This window comes from Triturus cristatus, chromosome 3_1 (assembly GCF_964204655.1).
Source record: "Triturus cristatus chromosome 3_1, aTriCri1.1, whole genome shotgun sequence".
Taxonomy (NCBI): Eukaryota; Metazoa; Chordata; class Amphibia; order Caudata; family Salamandridae; genus Triturus; species Triturus cristatus.
Genome location: NC_140583.1, coordinates 274,017,836 through 274,032,632, shown reverse-complemented (window position 1 = coordinate 274,032,632; position 14,797 = coordinate 274,017,836). Strand labels below are relative to the sequence as shown.

The following is a 14,797-nucleotide window of genomic DNA, read 5'->3' as shown; positions in this document are numbered from 1 at the left end:
CCGCTGCTGACTTGGCACCACCGCCTGCCTGCTGGTGCCTGTGGACGGTGATGGTGACCCCTTGGTCGTACCCCGTGTGCTGCCGGTGCCCCGCTGGGGGGGGGCGATCTGGACTGCCAGCTGAGGAGGGGCAAGACGGACCTGCAGGAACAGATGCACCGGTGAGTCCCATGGTGCGGCTTGACTTGCGCTGTGCGGCCTGGAACACTGGACGGGGCACAGCGCCGAAGACCCCGGGGGCCTTCAGTGCGGCCTCCTTGCTATCCTGGTACCGGTGCGAGTGCTGGCAGCCTGATGGGAGGTGCATGAAGGATGGTGCGGCCCCTAGCACGGCAGAACCATTCCGGAATCTTCATGATGGCAGGTGCGGTGCCCCATATCATGCGCAATCCCGCTGGTATAACCGACACAGCAGACCCACTGCAACCACTCTGCTGTTCGACCACTGGGATAACCAAGTGCTGCTGCGCAACATTGCGGTGCCCCCCCCCCCCCCCCCCCCCCCCCCCGGTTAAAAAAATCCAGGGCGAACACATCTGCTGCAAGCCGCCACATGCTGGAATATCTGCGGGCAGCGACGTAGACCACACGCTGTTTGCTCCTCTGGGGTGCACAGGATTGAGGAGATATCCAGAGGCCTAGGGAAATGGCCAGAAATATAAGACTGTCAATACCACTGCAATGGGAATGAGTGGTGCGTCCGCGCGCGCCACAGCAAGCCATGTGGTTTCACTTATCGCGCCCGTGCCTGGGCACGATAATTGAAACCACATGGCATGAATGCGCGTAATAAACACCAATAGGCCAAGGGCGCCCGCCTTTGGCCAACTGCGTGATGCTTTAAATAAAAACACGAACGGAAAGGCCAATCGCGTGGCCCAAAAGGAAAAGCACACGCACGAGCATGTGCAATTCATAGGTACGTTTTGCAGACCCCCTACAAGAGGTCTCTCGCTGCGCGAGCAGTGCTGCGCCTTGCAACTCTAGGCGTGAGACCTAAAAATAAGCATAACAAAACACATGGGAGAAATCCCTGTGAGAAATATGTCCACGTTGCATGGGCATCAATGCATGCGAACCTGTAACAATTTTCGCTAGAAAAGTATTTACAGCTGGAGCAATCAGATTTTTACCAGGCAAAGTAATGTAGTATGTCAAAAGACCTTGATAAGTCCCTATGTGAAATAGAGAGAAAGACGTTATAGCCGTTATGTCAGCTAGTTAAAATGTAATAGTATAGACACTCCGAGTATTCTTACTACGCTTGGTAGGAGATTAACCGTCCCCGATCATTCAAGTTCTTAATACGCTTGGTAGGAGATGAACTGTTCCCGAGCATTAGAGTTGCCCAAAATTTCGGGGATGAGCATTCCGAACAAGAGCCCTGCAGACTAACGTGTCCAGTGCGAGATCCTCCATCATGTGAAACTGCAGATTTGCCGAAGCGGACAACATATTTATGACGTCTCTTGGCGAATCCAGAAAGAGACAAAGGACGTAATGGCCTATGTTTAGTCCTACATGGTGGCGGCCATATTGTGCGTGTACAAAAAATAGGATGAAAGTGAAAAGTACAGACAGAAGAGTGGTGATCCAGACGAAAGTAGTGTTCGAAACGGAACAAGCCAAGTAGAAAACAGATTGTAACAGAAAAGTATAAGTATCTAGCTGCTCAGCATTATCACATTAAAATCAATAGACAAAACTTGATCCATATAGACATTACGGAAATTATTATAGTACATTCTTGATTTCACTGTGTGTATAAAGAACAGTCCTATTGATTGTCTGCCTCATTGGGAAAGCAGTCACCTTTCCCCCTAGTTATTGATTAGGAATAAGGGTATCAACATTGCATTGCACATTATTTAAAGCGTTCTGGGTACTGCCTAGTTACAAATAAAATATACCAATATGCATGAGGAGAGAAAAAGATAACATGATCACTTGGAGAAAATATACATGCATAGTGCCTAGTGCAAATATCACATCGTATTCACCATATCATCATCAAAAATTATAATGATAAAATATGAAACTTTGTATTGTAGTAACACGGAGGACATAGATTGTACTTACATTATTTTGTTAAAAATACATGTAATTCCCTATCAATATTTAAACCCCTTTCTACTGTTTCCATTTTTCTCATGGTTAAAACCCTATACCCCCCCTCTTGGATTAATTATTGCTTGTGCTATCCCATGACATTTGATATTGGTTACTTCCAGATTAGTATTACAGTTGGAAAAAATCCATAATTCTAAATTCACTGTTTAGTAAATGGAGCCTCACAGAAATTGTATGTAAAGTTGCACAATAATTTAACGTTTTGTTTCTTCAAGTGGCAATTTTTGTTGTCTATATTTTATTTTGAAAAGCAAGCAATCGCCATTCTTACCTTCATGCATGCATTTACATTTAATCATGGAGCATTCTGGGAGCCTGTATAAATTGCCTTAAATTATAAAAGTTTGCGACAAGATTTACACCTTTGTATGTTGAAACCATGGTCAGTAATTCCAGGCGTACTTGCAGCATTTCCTTAGCGTTCCTATCCTAGTAGTAAAGACTTTGCCTTAATGTTTCATGTATACAAGTTTGAACAAGTTACACATATGGATGCAAATCTTGCTATAGGAGCAGACCATCTGGTTTCACATATCCATTCTGTTGTACTGTAAACTGACAGCCAAAGGATTTGAGCTGTAGGGGGTTAAGCTCATCTGTACAGAGGACAAGCTAAATATGTAAGCCTGTTGCCCTTGACCCCAATCAAGATACCCTGGGCATCGGGCACTGACTATCTCTTGAGTTGTTGTAGAGATCTTGCCCTAGTACTGGCGTGTGAGAAACCCATAGTGCTCTCATCAGGGAGTTGCCATACACCCACCTCTACCCTGTCTCCAAAATGGGTGATGTACCTTTGAAATGCGACGACTCTACCATCATTCCCATTCTTGCTCTGGGATTGTGTTAGGAGAAGGTACCCTTCACATGAACCACCAGTGAATTCAAATGGGCAAGTCAGATACAACTGCAGACTCAGAAACTAAAACTCTGCTATGCACCAGTGGTTTTTCTTTCAGAAAAAAATTAAACTGGGTAGAGGTCCTCCTGACAGTATGGAGCAGCCTTCCACTTTCCATAGCCCAAATTATTCTGCTTTAAGTGCCTCTCTTGTGGCAAAATACCCCAAACTCGCCCATCAAGGGAGCTAAAATAGGCCTACACCACAGAGATAATTTTTTTTTACAAATGACCGATACTATGCAAAGTGTTGAGGAGGGAGCCAGATGGGAAATAAGGAGATTGAAGACTGAGGCAGATAGGGAGGAAGGACTTGAGGCAAGATGTGGAGATTGGGAGGGGTTGTAGGGGGCAGGGAAGAAAGGTAACCGGCGCAGCTAGGAAGGGGACGGGCAGGTGGTCAAACTTAAAGAGGGTGAGGAGCATGAGCACATAAACATGACTTCTGTATATCTGTCTATATATATGTGTTTGTTTGCATAGGTGGTAAATAAAATTGATTAGCCTAAATTCCCACACACCATCTGCATTTCATCTCCTGCATTAATCTCAGTAATCCAAAACTGAGGATCGAAAATGCTCCCTAGATATTGGGGATTTGTTTTCCTCCAATGGTGGATATGACAGCAAGGACCCAGCCTTCATGATACAGGGTGTTGTTCCCTCTGACACCCTTCCCCTCCTTTTCTGCAATGTATCTCAATTTGGGGATAGAAGATGGAGGGCCTTGTTTTCTCTTGTGTCCTTTGTGCCAGAGTCTGTCCCCACCCCCCCATGGACCTGAAATACCTTTCCCTGGAATATAACAGTATATTGCCATACACTTGCCTTGATTACAAAAAGTTGCCAGTTTTTGTACAGCGAACACTGTTGTCATTCTCAGAAAAAACATACTTTCACATGCAGCTCCTTTTTGACTGAAGCAAACGTTTTGTTTTTTGTCTTGGACTTATCCAAAGTAATTTTAAAATCTTCTATTTTTCATTACGCTCTCCAGCTTGTGGGGAGACGGACACAAATATAATCTGGGTATCATTTTTAAAAAAAAATATGAAGGTTAACCCCTTCGATGCTGCGCAGATTCCGCCGCTGTGCTGACGGAATCTTGCGCGGGTGTGGTCATGACGGAATGGTTCCGTCATGAGCACAGCTCAACCGTGGGTCATGACGGAACCATTCCGTCATGAGCACCGAAGGGGTTAAAGCAGGAATTTATCGAAATGTCAATAAAACGGCTTTGGGGAGAAGCGTTGGCAGGGATATTTAGCATTTACAGTTAAATGTGTGTTTACAAACTAATATGGTATGTTCTGTCTAGGCCACCGTCAAAGAAACCATTTGGATTCCCACTTGACCAGCGACAATACCACGTGTCAAGGAATTTGAAGTTTGTCTACAGGTAAATCTTATTACAGCTTGATGTTTGCATTGCTTGGAATTGATTCTCATGTTTGCCACCATTTAGTAAGTTCCGCCTAGCTGTGAAAATCCTGCAGTGACAACCATGGAAGCTCAGTAGATCTACAAGAAAACCTTTGCACCAGGTCGCACCTGTCCATCTTACTGTCATGTGGATCCTTATGTTATAAGCAGGGTTTTCCCTAAGACATCCTTTATAAAAGACCAAGGGCCAGATGTAGGTGGCTAAATACCGGTCTGTAACGCCGGAATTCAGTAAATGTCAGCGTTATCGACCGCTATTTAGCCATTCCTAATGTAGGTAAGGAATCGGTAAATAAGGAATCGGTAAATACTGATTCCTTATTGCTCTTGCATTTAAGGAATCGGTAATACCGATTCCTTAAATCAATGTAGGAAGCACATTAAAGAGTGCTTTTGAGCCTTAAGAAATCGGTAATTACCACCAACTTCAAGTTGGTGGTAATTACTGATTTCCTTTAAAACATCACTTTTTTGTTTTTTGTTAAGTGCCATGTGCCCTTAGGGCATGTATGTGCACCACATGTGCACACATGCACATTTCAGGGGTGCTACAGGGTGTCCTTTTGACACCCTGGTACCCTTGAAAGTGCTCCCGCTATTAGCAATTCGGTAATACCGAATCGCTAATAGTGACTGTCTTCACATTCATTCCTATGGGCCTCCAAGCCCATAGAAATGAATGGGTAGGTATTCCTTATTACCGAATCTCAATTACCGATTCGGTAATAAGGAATATTAAGGATTTGGTATTTTTTACCGAATCTTTACCTACATAGGAAATACCGATTTCCTAATAGCGAATGGGTAAAATGCACTATTAAGAAATCGGTATTTCAGATTTACCTACATCTGGCCCCAAGTGCAGGTGAACTTAGGCACCTTACGTAGACAGCACAGTTTAATGTTTGCATGTTAACTGTGCTTGTTGATCAGTGAGCTAAAACATTGACGCATGAATGTGTGTCTGAGATGACTTGTCTATCTTATTTCAACTAATTATTTTTCTTATTCATCATCCCGGGTTTCCCAACAATTCATCTTTAACTTGTCATACAGACACTTGTATGTTTTACACCTGGATTTACAGCACGTAGTGTTGTTTCAAGCTGTGCAAAGTCTTTTACTTAACTCCTTAATTGCAGTGAAGGCCTCCTGCATCACCCAAAAATTCCATATACATTTGTCGGTTAACAAACCGATAAAGACTCGCTCAAAGGATATTTCGATGTGTGCTCCTTACAAGAAAACTGTTAATATACTTGCTATTCTTAAGTTTGCTGTAGTTTCAGTTCTGTTGACATACAGTTGAATTTTTATCTGCCATAATGCATTTGAAACCAGTTCTGCAATTGTAAAGCAGTTGATAGACTAGTGTAAAACACACTTGGACGTTTAATAAAATATATATTGCAGTGACTGCAAATTTGAATAATGCGCAGTACCATTAATATTTATTTTGGGATAATACCCCATGAAACAATAAAACATCCCTATGTATATATCATAAAATATATACATGGTGATATTCTTTTAATATCTTGGTGTGGAAACTTTTGCTGTGCCCGGTTGCCTCTGGCTTCTGCCCTTGTTTCCACACATCACTGTGATTCTGCTGTGCTAGGAATAAATAATCTCTTATTTTCTTACATGTGACCATGACATTTCTGGGAGTTTTCTAGGTTGAAACAGTGGAAAAACATGGTGGCGATAAATGTCTTGGTTGTAACATGGCAGATATACGTTTTACATTGTAACAGTCATTCAGATTTGAAACAATGGGTTTCATTTTACAGCTTCCCTGCCACCTCTCCCAGTCTGTCTTCGCAATTCAACCCCACTCTACCCCGTTTTGAATATTAGGGCCATGATTGAAAATATACATGCATGTTTATAGATCTCCCACTTACCATGCCAATTAAAGGTTTTACTTTGATTAACTATTACTATTGGAGAGAGTTGTACATTAATAAACTTCATTCTAAAAAGTGTTTGAACACCTACACCAATCCTTCCAAATGTGTTCTCGTGAGTGTAGCTCGCTGCGGTCCGAGTACTAAATACATACATATGTATAGAGATGTCTTGCACTGGCAGTACTTGAATTTGTCTATGAATACTCACAGAATGTGAGTAATTTAGTGCTTTGAACTGCATTTACCATGATGCATTTAGGAAAACTTGTGCGTGTATGACTTCTTTGTATGCACCTCATTATTGTCCTAAATATCTACAGTTGAACCCATATTTTATGGTAATGCAATTTTAGTATAAATTGTAAAGTTGTGGACCAGTTCAACTGCCCGCTTCGCCTTAAAATTTGTTCTTACCTACTTCTCATAAGGATTACTTTTTTAGCATTATTTTATATCGAACAGTACGTGCCCTTCTCCGGAACCTAATCACACCCCCTCTCGCTTCCAGTACCTTAGAACAGTGCCATATGTTTTATCATGGCAAACTAATCCAGGTGTTCGTGGATTGCCAATTATATTCTCACATATTAAACTATATGCACCTAGGCCCAGACCACTTTAGCTTCAGGCCAAAACGAAAAAAGGACCTAAGCTGGAACTCCAGGTTTTTGATGATCACCTCCTCATTCTGACTAATCGTCGGTTGTGATCCATATTGATAGTTCGTTAGTGTCTGATATGGTGGAGAATGGAGGGGACGTGAAAGCAACAGGGGGAGGGCAGTAGTGAAAGCAACACGGGATTGGAGTAAAGCAATATTGAGGGTGTGTGGGGGAAGCAATGGGCAGCAGCACACTGGTGAGTGCAAAAGGCAGTGGGGTAGTGAGAACAAGTCTGCCATCAGAACAACACAGAATGCAGGGGAAGAGACATACGAGGGAGACCAATCAAACACACGTCCACTAATTGAGTACGTTATGCAAAAGAAAACTGTAGTGCTTGAAAAGCAAGCAATGCAAACAGCGATGCCAGACATTCAAAGTGATTGTACAGTGGCCACGCTACATCCGAGGGACAAACAGAAGATTGACAAGCTGAGACACAAATAGAAATCTGGGAAATATGTGAACAGGAAAGCCAACTAATGGTTTGCATTGGACGGGCTCCAAGCCCATCTATGTTCTTTGTAAGCCACAATATGCCTCGCAACAGACAGTACATGAGGTGTCTAGTAGCCTTGACCTAATGAAGTGTCCTGCTTGCTTGTGTTCTTAAACAGTCAGTAGTGTCCCTTCAAGTCAGTTCTTGATGGAGCAATCTGTTTAGTTGTGGCAGTAGGGTGACCGATCATATAACTTAATTCCATTTCGAGCTGAACTTTATTTTGAACTAATGGAAGCTTAAATTGCTTCTAGAATTGGTTGCATCCCTCTGCATTCTCCCTTATCCCCTGGAGAAGTGGTTTAAGGTACAGTGCGAATAGCATTGTGGAGAGGTGGCATGCCTCCCTTGTGCTTTTTGGATTGGAGTTCTGAAGAATTTCAAGCCGTTCACAATGACCCTGGCCCATGAAGCATCATGTAGAGGGTCAATCCAGTCCCTAAAACGTTTTCCGAACTTTGCCTCGACAAGAGTTGTCTTCCTCATGTCCCAGTCCACTTTATGTGGGACAAAACAGCATCTTCTTTATGGTGCTTCCGGGCTGGGATGATAATATTAAGCGTTTGTTTTGTGTCGGCTGTGGACCTTGACGGTACGAAGTCTTCCTCATCTGCATGGATCAGAAGGGGCAGTGAACATTCTAAGCTGTCTGCCAGAACCTTGGCCATGATCTTGATGTCTATATTTAATACAGAGATTGGCCTATAAGACTGGCAGAGTGTTGGATCTTTATGTGGCTTCTGGCTCAAGGTATTTATTGCCTCTGCCATCGTAGAAGGCATTCAGTGTATGCGGGACGCAAGTAAAAGAGCTAAGAGGGGCCTGGACTTTTCCTGGCTTCAGGGGCTTAATAACAGTAAGGATTTCAGCTACACTGATTAGTTCATCTAGTGCAGACTTTTCAGAGTCCGGTAGTCTGCAGAGTGAAACCGATTGCAAGGAGGTTGCCTGGGCCTCATTATAAGGACTTATTGCCATATAGTGATCCCTATAGTAGCCATGGAAGGCTTCAATCTTACCCTCCACAGCGGTATAGGTCAAGCCCGCCCTATTCTTAATCCCCCTGGGAAAACCCCAAGCTTGCTTAACTCATAAGGTTTGTTAGTAAAGGGCCAAACATGCAACCACCCTCTTGAAAATGCGCTCCCCACTCTATTTAAGATGTAATTTGGTTTGTCAAATTCGAGAGTGTAGATCTGGCCACCAATGGAGGACAATTGTCTCCAAGTCTTCGTGGAGGAGGACTGCTTGTTTTTTTTCTAGCTAGATCTGTTCATCCCTAAGCCACAGGAGCTTCGCCTCGCATATACGACAGAGGCGATTGGCTTGCTGAATACATATGTCTCATTACTGCTTTGGGGGCATTCCAGATTACTCCTGGGTCAAGATCCCCAGTATGGTTGAATGTAAGGTACTCTTTGATGGCCTCCCTTTTCTCATGAAGGACCACTGGGTCCCTCAATTATTAAGCCACCATGTACCTCACCGTTTGGGGCCATGTTGTTTCTTCCTTTCAAGGTTAAGTTGCAACGTTCCAGCTTCGGAGATAGTGATTAGGCCTTATGTGGTATCCTGAAGAAGCGGGTGATACTCTGGTCAAGGAATGAGTAATCAGTTCAATCAATCACGTTTATTATAAAGCGCGGCTACTCACCCGTGAGGGTCTCAAGGCGCTGCTGCATAGTTTTGATAAGTTGTTGAAAAGTGGGAGAAGTCTGTCGTCAGTGGATGCTAATGCCACCAAGAGTCAACCAGATCATCTAGCTTCTGCCAGTCATCCGCAGAAAGGACCGGAGTTCCCCCCACTCTGTGATGTGATTTTTCTGCTGTGGGGTGCATTACACAGTTGAGGTCACCCCAAATGATCAAGAGTGAGTTGGTTAGATTGATCAACATGCATATGGTAGGGATTAAAGATTGATTTCTGTCCAACATTGGGTGCATGTTAGGAGGCTATCGCTACTGGGGTGTTATCCCACTCCCACCCCTTGATAATAAACCATCTGCCTTGTTTGTCTGCCTTAACCAGCTTCTCCAGGAAGTTAACCTTGTATCTAATTGATACAGCGACCAAACCCTTTTTAGAAGGGTCCGAAGCGAAATTCTGTACAGGGAATAATTGGGAACAGAGGCAGTGTTTGTCCTCCTTAAGTATATGAGTCTGTTGTAGGAGACATATTGACACCTGACCTTGGAATTTCATCCAGGATAATTACGCGTTTGGTGGAATTGTTGTATGTAAGTATTTTCAACGTCCAAATTGTGGCATCTGGGCAGTGTGAGTGAAGTGGTGCCTGCTTGGGGCTAGGCCTTGTGTGCCGCAATGGCACCCCTGGGTGCCTGGTACTGTGAAAGTGAAGTGGTGCCATGAACCAGCCCCACCCAAACTCCCCCACACCCCCAGCACATGTAACATTGGAATTAAACTTAGTGATAAGAACAGAATAAACTGTAATAAAGGAGAAAAACCCATAATATTACGTGAAATTAAGGTACCGCTCACTACCATAGCACGGTTTGAAAGTTAAACTGCTCTCAGGGGATGTATCAGCCCTTTCAGGCCTCTCAAGGGCCCCACTAGGGAGTTCCTCCTTCCATCAAACATAAAGAAGCAAATTCTAGAGATCAAGGAGCTAAAGTGAAGGACTCAATGTGGGCCGGCATCCGCTTTTCCAAGTCAGTGTGCGTCAGGTCCCAGCTCAGCGGAGGGTTCCTATGATGTAGATGACTCCTCAATCACCTGGAGTTTGCTTGAGAAGACACTTTACTTGCTCCCCGTTATTTCTGTGCTGTCTGGTTTCTAGTGATGCTGCTTGCTTGTCCCAGTTGTCCAGTTTTGTCTCGAGGGTCGGCGGCAGTCGGGGGATAAAGGCGAAGTTGTCTCCTCGCCTGTGAGAATATCTAGCAGTTTGCAGACTTCCTCTAGGGAGGAGAAGGGTCATAGTTATCCCTTCCATTGAAAAAGACATTGGACGGGATGGCCCCATCCGTACAAAATCTCTTGCTGCCTTGAAGTGCGTGATTGGCTGGAAGGAATAATGTTTAATTAGAGTTATGGGGAGAGATCATGAAACAGCTCGAGGATGATTCAGTTAAAGAAATCGGTCTACTTTCCTGTGAATTGGTCACACTAGCTTATTTATCATCCTAGTAGTGAACCCAGGTGAGCACATCAGTGGGGGCACCTTTGGATGGGTGTTGTTGATTAACTCGGAGTCCTGTCCAGTTTGATGTGAGGGGAGTCTGGGTCTTCCAAGATAGCTTCAAAGAGATCTTGTACATAGTTGGGAAGTTTTGAAGCTGCAACTTTGTGCAGAAGCCATCTAATTTGAATATTATTTCAACTAGATACTCTTATTTCTACTGCAGAATGGTCTGCTGTTCCTCTAGGACACAGCTTTCCAAACTTTTCATGTTGGTGACACACCTTTTAGACAATCTCTACCTAGCGACACGGTAATGCGAGCGAGCGTGGCCGAACCACTTAAAGAGGGTTCGGGGGGGGGGGGGGCTCTCCCCGTGAAAATTTTGAAAAAATAGTGGGCAAACGGTGCATTTTCAAGCAAATTTGAGAAAGCAGGAAGGTTAATAAAGCAATTGATTGTGAATCTGTTCTAACAAAGACTGTCAAAACTGGGTGTAAGCAAGGTTAGGATTGTGCCTGAAACAAGAATATAATGATGCACACATTGACACATGCCCCAGTGATTTACGGCACAAAAAGGGCGGGTGCACGCTCTGCCAACCCTTTCAACCATGCACAAAGTCCGCCTGCTGCCTTGCTGAATATGAGTTATACAAAATTCCGTTCAGGAAGGGGGAATTGTGAGTGTTAATACAATCATTTAACTTATCAGCCGGTCTCTGCGCATTGAACTCAGATGGGACCGCTTTCCTCAGCGCATCGCGCCAGAAGGCAACAGAAAATAAGACAATTCATATGTTTTTCCATTCACTTTGAGGTAAAATTAACTGCATATAAGAGATAAGGACTAATACATATATGTCATAGAAATTGTAAATATCAAAATGTATGGGGACACAAAATATCTCACGGAAACCTTTCATTGATTTTGTTAAGAAAAAATATGGTTTGTAATATAACACACATACATTTCCAAAACATGTTGTCCTTTATGAGTAACAACATGTAAATATGTGCAAGAATGAAAAAGTTTGAATGAAAACAACAACACTTACTATTTTATTGAGATGAATGAGTTGGATAGGATGAACACAGCTGGTCAATATTTGGTGGAATATTAGATAAAGACACTCGCATTTCATCATTAAGTATTTTCAAGCTTCCAAATTTCAGTGTCATGTTTAATTTCAGCTAATTCTTCTTCAGAAAGTGAAAAGTTCCCAGTTGCAGTTGAAAGAAAGTATTTCTTATGCAATCATTATTTTTGGATTTCAAGGTTTGTGAAGTAATGATGGAGGTTCTCTCCGAGCAATGTTAAATTGTCAACAATCTGTGGGCTGATATCACATTTCAGCGGGCACTCAGCAGTTTTGGAAAACATTTAAAAATGTCCTTCTTTCACTTTGCTTTTCCAAATTGCTCTTTTGTCTCTCATAGCACCTGAATTACAAAATTGGATTAAAAACAACAGCACTTGTCTTACTATTTTAATGAGATATATGAGGCTGATAGGATGAACACAGGTGGTCAATATTTGGTTGAATATTAGATAAAGACACTCGCATTTCATCATCGAGCATTTTCAAGCATCCACGTTTCAGTGTCTTTAAGTTTGTCATAGTTGAAAAGGATACTTCACAAATGTATGTAGTAGAAAACTGCAGGAGAATTTTTAACACTTTTGTACCTATATTTGGATGCATTTTTGTAGCACGAATCCAAAAGCAGGCTAAATCACCCTCTGCATGCATCATGAACATACTTCGATCATTTTTTATTTCAGCTAATTCTTCTTCTTCAGTTAGTGAAAAGTTCCCAGTTGCAGTATAAAGAAATGGATTTCTGATCCAATCATAGTCTTGGATTTCAACATTTGGGAAGTAATGATAAACTTTCTCTCCGAGCAATGTTAAATGGTCAACAATCAGCGGGCTGATATCACAATTCAGCTGGCACTGATCAGTTTTGGAAAAACATTTCAAAACTGCCTTCTTTCACTTGCCTTTCCCAAATTGTTATTTTGTCTCTCAAAACACAAATTTTATCTACTGCTGTTAAGATATTTTCTCCTTTTCCTTGCATACTGGTGTTAATTTTATTCAAATGTTCAAATATGTCAGCAAGATATGCCAATTTTGTGCACCAAAGTTTGTTTTGAATTAGACCGCTGAATTTGTGCTGCTGATTGTCCTCAAAAAGTTTAAGCATCATTTCCCACAATTCGTATACACGACAAAGCACGCGACCTCTTGAGAGCCAACGAACGTCTGTGTGCAGTAGGAGCTTTTTAAACCTTGCCCCCATTTGTTCACAAATATGAGCAAATATTCTTGATTTAAGAGGTCGGCTTTTAATGTAATTGACCATTTGAATAACTTTGTCCATAATTTCCCTTAATTAACTTCCAATGGTTTGCGTGACTAGTGCCTCGCGATGTAAAAAGCAATGAGTAAATATGATATTTTCATTTTCTTTCTTTGCTAAAGCTATAAAACATTTTGTTGAGCCAACCATTGAGGGTGTACCATCCGTGCATATCCCGACACAATTTAACCAGCGCAAATTATTTTCCTTCATGAAGCAGTCTAAAGTTTGAAATATATCCTCACCTCTAGTTCTCAATGGAAGTTCTAGGCAACACAGGAATTGCTCAATAATTTTGTCAGTTTGAACGAAACGTATAAAAACGAGTAATTGAGCTAACCTACTGAAATCTGTTGATTCGTCTAGTTGCAATGTAAAGATCATATTGTCGTCTTGAAAAATATCCTTCATTTGCAGCTTAACGTTAGCAGACATATCTTAAATCAGTCTTCCAATTGTGTTATCTGCCAAAGGGATTTTATTAACTTCAATCTCTAATTCTGGCCCAAGCATTGTTCGAACAGTAGCACAGCAAGATTGCCTTATTGTGGTTTCGGCAACAGTGTGTTGTTCCTTGTTTTTGGCAATTATTTAAGCAACCAAGTAACTTGCCTTTTGAGCTTTCTCTGATGTCTTCATTCTCTTTGTGAATGATGCAGACTGCTTCCTTATAGATTTTGCAAGCTCAATAAAGTATTCTACTGGTTTTTCTGACAAATGGCTGTGTTTTGTGGTAAAATGGCGTAATTTATTTGGTACCATACTTTAATTTGCAAGTATTTCCCCACAAATAAAACACTGGGAACGAGGATGGTTTTCATTACCAGAAAATGTGAACCCCAGTTTCATATAAGCTTTATTATATAAACGGGGATTGGCGATTTTCCCTTTACACTTCTTACGTACTGAGACAGACCGTTCAGTTGTTTCTTGGGTACTTTGCTCAATAGCTGCTACATTTTGTTCTTCGCAAACGTCATCGTCACCAGCTTTTCGCTTCCGAATTATAAACTTATCCATTTTGAGTTTCTGTTTGCCTTCCGGGGAAAATGAAGAAATGTGGAAGTCTAGAGATAGGAAGAACATGAGATACGAAGTTTAACAATCATTACACCTTGCTTACAGTCTTCATTCTCTCCAGTAACATTTCAGGATTTGAGTAGTAGATAATCATGTTAAATCAGAGCTTTGAGCATAAGGTGGGACAGAAGTAATAACTGCATTGACGCTGGCTCAGGCAGACTCAGGATACCAAGTGAGCTATCCAGAACCCACAATTATATTCCATCCTTTATCAGAAGGCCCTTACATTTACATGCCATGGTCTTCCCCGCCAAACTAGATTGCTTACTTTCCTAAAACACAAATCAATGTCTCATTTTTAATCTACTTATTTGAAATGGAGCCAATCAAGAGATAATCACATAAACAACCACATATTGCTCCGCTATGACACTGAAGCCTTTTTGACTGGATCAGAGATAGGCAACCTAAATGAGGTAACAGTGCGGCACATGGAAAACATGCCATTGAAGGTGGAAGCACCACGCCAACATTGCTCATGGGAAATTCTAATTAAGTTGGAGGACCACGTTTCTGAAACCTCTAAAATGGTTGGGAAATCAAACTGTTGCCTAAGCTGTGTTAAAAATAATGGCTGACATCTTTCAAGAATCTAGTTCTAATCCAGTCAGTCATATCACAGGATTTGAGATTAGTCTATAAAACAATAAAGCAAACA

At 42.0% G+C, this 14,797-nt stretch overlaps 1 protein-coding gene across 7 annotated transcripts in view; it reads left to right on the top strand.

Annotated features, from left to right (window-relative positions):
* The window catches only part of HMG20A (high mobility group 20A), a 209,910-nt gene that overhangs the window by 17,526 nt on the left and 177,587 nt on the right, over nucleotides 1-14,797 (top strand). For 6 of the 7 annotated variants that reach the window (XM_085643871.1, XM_085643874.1, XM_085643872.1 and 3 more), the window contains one exon: nucleotides 4,349-4,429. The gene's annotated coding sequence lies outside the window, so the exon portion shown is untranslated. Of the gene's footprint in view, nucleotides 1-2,780; nucleotides 2,987-4,348; nucleotides 4,430-14,797 lie in introns of all 7 variants that reach the window. The other variant, XM_085643875.1, reaches the window with a different exon arrangement.